This window comes from Nanorana parkeri, unplaced genomic scaffold (assembly GCF_000935625.1).
Source record: "Nanorana parkeri isolate BGI_ZX_2015 unplaced genomic scaffold, ASM93562v1 scaffold2896, whole genome shotgun sequence".
In the NCBI taxonomy this organism is placed as follows: Eukaryota; Metazoa; Chordata; class Amphibia; order Anura; family Dicroglossidae; genus Nanorana; species Nanorana parkeri.
This window is the reverse complement of record NW_017309164.1, coordinates 40,222-48,072: the sequence shown is the minus strand read 5'-3', so window position 1 is coordinate 48,072 and position 7,851 is coordinate 40,222.

The following is a 7,851-nucleotide window of genomic DNA, read 5'->3' as shown; positions in this document are numbered from 1 at the left end:
GTGACACCCCCCCTCCCCCTCCAGGCATAATCATTTGCAGCCAGGGCATTCCCCAACCCTTACATATGTGTAGCTGCAGAGTGAAGAATGCCCTGGCCGCAACTGATTTGACCAGGAGGGAGGGTGTCACTACGAGTTTTGCACGGTGTAGGAGGAACTATGGCATACTGGATTTGCACCAGGCCCATGCACATCACTAGTCTCCATCAGGGTAACCTGTAACAAGGTAACACTCAGGAGCTCAACTGGGAGACTGTGACAGAGCGTTGTCACTCTGTAACAGGAAGTGCCCTTTTATGTTCAAGATGCAACATGGGATGGTCCAACATGGAAAGACCGCGGTGGGCAGTAAGGGCAAAGAACAGATCTGTCACCAGATACTTTGTTACCAATACAGAACGCAACGTTGCAAATTATCGGCAGCCATAGCAAATTTGCATTTGCAGTCGCAAGCTCTGGCGCTGTCAGCGCTAAATAACAAGTGCGGCTTATTTGCGATGTTACGTTGGTAGGTATCGTTGACTGCCAAAGTTGACACCAAATTAAAGATTCCTCAAAAAGACGAGTCAGCCATTTCTTTTTTTATCGCGTTGTCTTCTGATTTCCCCGCAGGGTTAACCTCCATTTGGTTTCGGCAGCGAAGAGGTTACGGGGAATTATGGGTGGCGCAGCGTCGCCAATAGCGTTTCTGTATCGCTTGTTTAGGCTGAGCTGCCAAGTATAAGAAGGAAAAATCAAGAAAAATGAAATAATAAAAGGAACTCTCACAAGACGCGGGAGGCCGAGGCCAAGTTTCCACGCAGTCAGAGAGAGTCCAACCTCCCACCGACAGGACTGCTGCTCGTCTCCGTGCCAGAAATAGCCGCCCTGAGATAAAACAGAGCCCAGAGCGAGGAGGGATTGGGCTCGCAGTGTGGGAATCACTGCCAGGACGCTCTCTGGTGGGTATGGCGCTGAAAATCCCACTCTGGAAACTTGGCCGCTGCTTAAAGTCGACCTGTCTTGTCCAGCCGAGGAAGCCATTTTGTTTTACTGCTCTACAGAAACGTGTGCTAGGTGAAATATGTAGAGGGCCACTGATGACCTCTCCTTCTCAAAATGTTAGTGGCCTAGATGAAATATGTAGAGGGCCACTGATGACCTCTCCTTCTCAGAATGTTAGTGGCCTAGATGAAATATGTAGAGGGCCACTGATGACCTCTCCTTCTCAAAATGTTAGTGGCCTGTCTGAAATATGTAGAGAGCCATTGATGACCTCTCCTCAAAACTTTAGTGGCCTAGATGAAATATGTAGAGAGCTACTGATGGCTTCTTCTTCTCAAAATGTTAGTGGCCTGGCTGAAATATGTAGAGGGCCATTGATGACCTCTCCTTCTTAAAAAGGCAAATTATACGCAGGGTGGCCACTGCTTTTTGTTATCTGCAACCTTGAGTCCACCCAAGGTTGGCTGCCTATTGGCTAAGTTATGTATTTGGGTGGAGTGTCATAAAGGTATATAGAAGTGTGTCAGGTGACTTCCATTGTGCCCAGTGAACTTTGAGGATACAGTACATGGAACCCATTGGAAATGCCCTTCTTTCATGCCGCCATATTTATGGATAATAAAGCAAGAATCACTCTGAGGCTCTTATGAACTTTGCCACCCCCCAGGCAAGAGCCTTTCCCATAATAGTGTGTTCAGTTTTGCCGTGGTGATGATGATTCCTAACAAGTAATAGTGCTTCTTCTCTGTGGCAGGATTGGAGATAATAATTACATCTGATGCAAAAAGAGTTCAATGATCTCGTCCTGGGCAGAATAAATGAATAAACATGTTTCACATGATCAGATGATTGAATGGAAGGTTTACTCTTCTTTGAGTGAAGATTCTCAACTTCCTTAGAAGTCTCAATGTATCTACTGACAGGAAGAAGTAATCTGTGATGAGTGGAAATAATTTCACATCTGATACAATGTATATACCAACCGGACAAATGTTTATTGATGATGATAAAGAGCTAAACCCCCCTGATAGTATATAGCTGTACATTGGATGGAGCTGTACATTGGATGGAGATGTACATTGGATGGAGATGTACGTATATTGGATAGAGATATACATTGGATGGAGATGTACATTGGATGGAGATGTACATTGGATGGAGATGTACGTATATTGGATAGAGATATACATTGGATGGAGATGTACATTGGATGGAGATGTACGTATATTGGATAGAGATGTACATTGGATGGAGATGTACGTATATTGGATAGAGATATACATTGGATGGAGATGTACATTGGATGGAGATGTACATTGGATGGAGATGTACGTATATTGGATAGAGATATACATTGGATGGAGATGTACATTGGATGGAGATGTACGTATATTGGATAGAGATGTACATTGGATGGAGATGTACGTATATTGGATAGAGATATACATTGGATGGAGATGTACATTGGATGGAGATGTATGTATATTGGATAGAGATATACATTGGATGGAGATGTACATTGGATGGAGATGTACGTATATTGGATAGAGATATACATTGGATAGAGATGTACATTGGATGGAGATGTACATTGGTTGGAGCTTTACATTGGATGGAGATGTATATTGGATGGAGATGTATTGTAGATGGAAATGTACATTGGTTGGAGATGTATATTGGATGGAGATTTATTGTGGATGGTGCTTTGCATTGGATGGAGCTGTATTGTAGATGGAGATGTACATTGGATGGAGATGTATATTGGATGGAGATGTATATTGGATGGAGATGTATATTGGATGGAGATGTATATTGGTTGGAGCTGTACATTGGATGGAGATTTATTGTGGATGGTGCTTTGCATTGGATGGAGCTGTATTGTAGATGAAGATATACATTGGTTGGAGATGTATATTGGATGGAGATGTATATTGGATGGAGATGTATATTGGATGGAGATGTATATTGGATGGAGATGTATATTGGATGGAGATGTATATTGGATGGAGATGTGTGTTGGATGGAGATGTACATTGGTTGGAGCTTTACATTGGATGGGGATGTATTGTAGATGGAGCTTTGCATTGGATGGAGATGTACATTGGATGGAGATGTATATTTGATGGAGATGTGTGTTGGATGGAGATGTATTGTAGATGGAGATGTATATTGGATGGAGATGTATATTGTTTGTAGCTGTACATTGGATGGAGATGTACATTGGTTGGAGATGTATATTGGATGGAGATGTATATTGGTTGGAGATGTATATTGGATGGAGATGTGTGTTGGATGGAGATGTGTGTTGGATGGAGATGTACGTTGGATGGAGATGTATATTGGATGGAGATGTATATTGGATGGAGATGTATATTGGATGGAGATGTGTGTTGGATGGAGATGTGTGTTGGATGGAGATGTACATTGGTTGGAGATGTGTGTTGGATGGAGATGTATATTGGATGGAGATGTATATTGGATGGAGATGTACATTGGTTGGAGATGTATATTGTTTGTAGCTGTACATTGGATGGAGCTGTATCGTGGATGGTGCCGAATTTTGGATCTCGTTGACAAAAACCGGCCATACACCAGTAGAATTTTGTTTGAAAAAAAAATCTCCTTTCGGATGATCTGTCTGATTTTCTGATAGTTAATGGGGGTCAAATCAACGATCGCTTTCTACCATCGTGACAAAAGAAATCAAAGTAGCAGAATGGGAAATTTTTCTCAAAAAACCTTCTAATGCTGGCCATACACCTTACAACCATGGCACGGCTTTTGTCTTGCGATGGTTGTAAGGTGATTAAAATTCCGTACGATCTTCCCATCTTGGACAGGCCGAGGGGAGGGCTTCCGATGATTGCAGTGCTGAGCGGGCAGTGTGCGCTTCGGTGCGGCACTCGTGTTCCGACCACGATTTTCGGCGGGTTTTCCAGCGTGCTCGGAAGACGAAAGTCGTGCGACCGTACAGTAGATGCGGTCGCACGCTGCCCATACACCTGCCGATTATCGTACGATCGCGGGATCACCCACAACTATCGTACGGTAATCGGCAGGTGTATGGGCACCTTGACATTGAATGTCGTTCTCTCGGGAAACTCCAAAATCGAATGTTGGAGTCGAGGGAGATTTTGAAGTCTCGGATGGCGTTATCGAATGTTCGGACCAGATTTCTTGTATGAAATTTCGGTACAAAAACCTTGAGAATTCGTTTTCTACCATGTCCGAATCTAAAACGCATCTGCTGTATAACAAAACTAACACTCTAGGCGGTTTAGTATCAGGACCCCGATGTGTGTCTATGTATGTCCCGTGTCATGCTAAACTTATCGGGCTTCCCACGCATTAAAACGTCCCAAAAATCAGACATGTTACAGAATGTGGTGTGTTGCGGTACTTTGGCTTAGAGCGCTGGAATGTTATTCAAAATGAGCGTCACCGAAATGCGTCAACACATGCTGTCACAATTAGACCTGTGCAATTCGTTTTGTTCCAAATCAAAATTTGTACAAATTTTCCAAAAATTCGGTCACATTCCGAATGACAATGCATCTGAGTTTGTCCAAATCCGAATCTCCGTCTCCAGATTTCGGATCCCGTCCGAATTTCGTTCAAAAACTAAACTGGATCGTACATGTGACTTTTCTGGCCAATCAGATGTGTTTTTCGGTTTAATGCATCAGAATGGGTCTGAACACGAATTCTCGTTACGGCAACATGGGAGCCCTATGCAGTATACACTGAGTTATTGGATGGAGATGTATATTGGATGGAGATGTATATTGGTTGGAGCTGTACATTGGATGGAGATTTATTGTGGATGGTGCTTTGCATTGGATGGAGCTGTATTGTAGATGAAGATATACATTGGTTGGAGATGTATATTGGATGGAGATGTATATTGGATGGAGATGTATATTGGTTGGAGCTGTACATTGGATGGAGATTTATTGTGGATGGTGCTTTGCATTGGATGGAGCTGTATTGTAGATGAAGATATACATTGGTTGGAGATGTATATTGGATGGAGATGTATATTGGATGGAGATGTATATTGGATGGAGATGTATATTGGATGGAGATGTGTGTTGGATGGAGATGTGTGTTGGATGGAGATGTACATTGGTTGGAGATGTGTGTTGGATGGAGATGTATATTGGATGGAGATGTATATTGGATGGAGATGTACATTGGTTGGAGATGTATATTGTTTGTAGCTGTACATTGGATGGAGCTGTATCGTGGATGGTGCCGAATTTTGGATCTCGTTGACAAAAACCGGCCATACACCAGTAGAATTTTGTTTGAAAAAAAAATCTCCTTTCGGATGATCTGTCTGATTTTCTGATAGTTAATGGGGGTCAAATCAACGATCGCTTTCTACCATCGTGACAAAAGAAATCAAAGTAGCAGAATGGGAAATTTTTCTCAAAAAACCTTCTAATGCTGGCCATACACCTTACAACCATGGCACGGCTTTTGTCTTGCGATGGTTGTAAGGTGATTAAAATTCCGTACGATCTTCCCATCTTGGACAGGCCGAGGGGAGGGCTTCCGATGATTGCAGTGCTGAGCGGGCAGTGTGCGCTTCGGTGCGGCACTCGTGTTCCGACCACGATTTTCGGCGGGTTTTCCAGCGTGCTCGGAAGACGAAAGTCGTGCGACCGTACAGTAGATGCGGTCGCACGCTGCCCATACACCTGCCGATTATCGTACGATCGCGGGATCACCCACAACTATCGTACGGTAATCGGCAGGTGTATGGGCACCTTGACATTGAATGTCGTTCTCTCGGGAAACTCCAAAATCGAATGTTGGAGTCGAGGGAGATTTTGAAGTCTCGGATGGCGTTATCGAATGTTCGGACCAGATTTCTTGTATGAAATTTCGGTACAAAAACCTTGAGAATTCGTTTTCTACCATGTCCGAATCTAAAACGCATCTGCTGTATAACAAAACTAACACTCTAGGCGGTTTAGTATCAGGACCCCGATGTGTGTCTATGTATGTCCCGTGTCATGCTAAACTTATCGGGCTTCCCACGCATTAAAACGTCCCAAAAATCAGACATGTTACAGAATGTGGTGTGTTGCGGTACTTTGGCTTAGAGCGCTGGAATGTTATTCAAAATGAGCGTCACCGAAATGCGTCAACACATGCTGTCACAATTAGACCTGTGCAATTCGTTTTGTTCCAAATCAAAATTTGTACAAATTTTCCAAAAATTCGGTCACATTCCGAATGACAATGCATCTGAGTTTGTCCAAATCCGAATCTCCGTCTCCAGATTTCGGATCCCGTCCGAATTTCGTTCAAAAACTAAACTGGATCGTACATGTGACTTTTCTGGCCAATCAGATGTGTTTTTCGGTTTAATGCATCAGAATGGGTCTGAACACGAATTCTCGTTACGGCAACATGGGAGCCCTATGCAGTATACACTGAGTGGCCAGATTATTATGACCACCCCATCAGTACTTCGTTGGGCCGCCTCGTGACGCCACGAGATGGTGAAAGGCGATGCGAGGAATCTGACACGGCACTGTTGCCCTTCTGTTGTCTTGTACCAGTCTTGCCCCTCCCCCGTTCTGCCCTAACATTGACTAGTCGCTGACGGCCACAATTCGCACGCTCAGACCCAGATTTGCGGCTGACAGTCCGGTCTTTAAACACTTTAACAACAGCTACTCTTGAACATTTAACGAATTCTGCTGTTTTGCTGATACTCGCTCCGTGGCTCCGAGCGCCAACAATCATCCCACGTTCAAAGGCTGTTACATCGCGTTGTTTCCCCGTATCTTCAGAAACAAATCACTTCTACTGTCGTGGTAACCTACCCGCTTCCCTATTTATAATGGTCTGGCCCTCCAACTTCAGCGCGAAATTATAGCTAATTTGCCTACAAACGTCAGGTGGTCATAATAATCCGGCCACTCAGTGTATATAATAATCCGGCCACTCGGTGTATATAATAATCCGGCCACTCAGTGTATATAATAATCCGGCCACTCAGTGTATATAATAATCCGGCCACTCGGTGTCTACATATAATACTTAAGCTGAGGCTCCCAGACCCGCATGGCATTCAGGATCAGAATTTTTCCGAATTGCATTCAAGAGCTCCCAAATGCCATTCGGGTCTGGGAGCCTCAGCTTTAGTATTATATGTATATGGCTCCCAGACCCCAATGGCATTTGGGAGCTCTTGAATGCAATACGGAGAAATTCTGATCCTGAATGCCATTCGGGTCTGGGAGCCTCAGCTTAAGGCCTGGTTCACACCTGTAAGTTTTGTAGCGCGTTCAACGCTCTACGAACGCTCTACAAAACGCTCAAACATGAAAATCCCATTGTTTACTATGGGTCTGGTTCACACCTTGCCGTATTTCAGCCCGTCTGAACGCGCTACAAAACAGCCCACGCCTGAAAAGGTACAGGAGCTTCTTTGCGGCGTTTTTGTCACGCGTTTCCATTAGGATACAGCCAAGTAGCCCTCGGAAACGCGCGTTTGTCGCTCGGTTTTTTAAACCGCGAATCGCGGTAAAAACGCACAACAAACGCGCATATTCGATATGCCCAGGTGTGAGCAGAGCCTTAGTATTATATATGTATCTGGTTTTCTGTGATATTCACAATGAATATTTGTAAACTTATCCGAAACGAACAAAAATTAAGATTTCGTCCGAATCCAAAACCCGAACCGAATGGAATTTCGGATCCGAATCCCGAAATAACGAAATATCCGGACCGAACCCAATTTCTCCACAGCCCGCATGTCTAGTCACACTGCGTAGGTGTATGTTGGCCTTTTACGTCCTTGTGAACTTATCCTAAGTGAGGAAACTGTGGCCCCCCTGCGGCCCC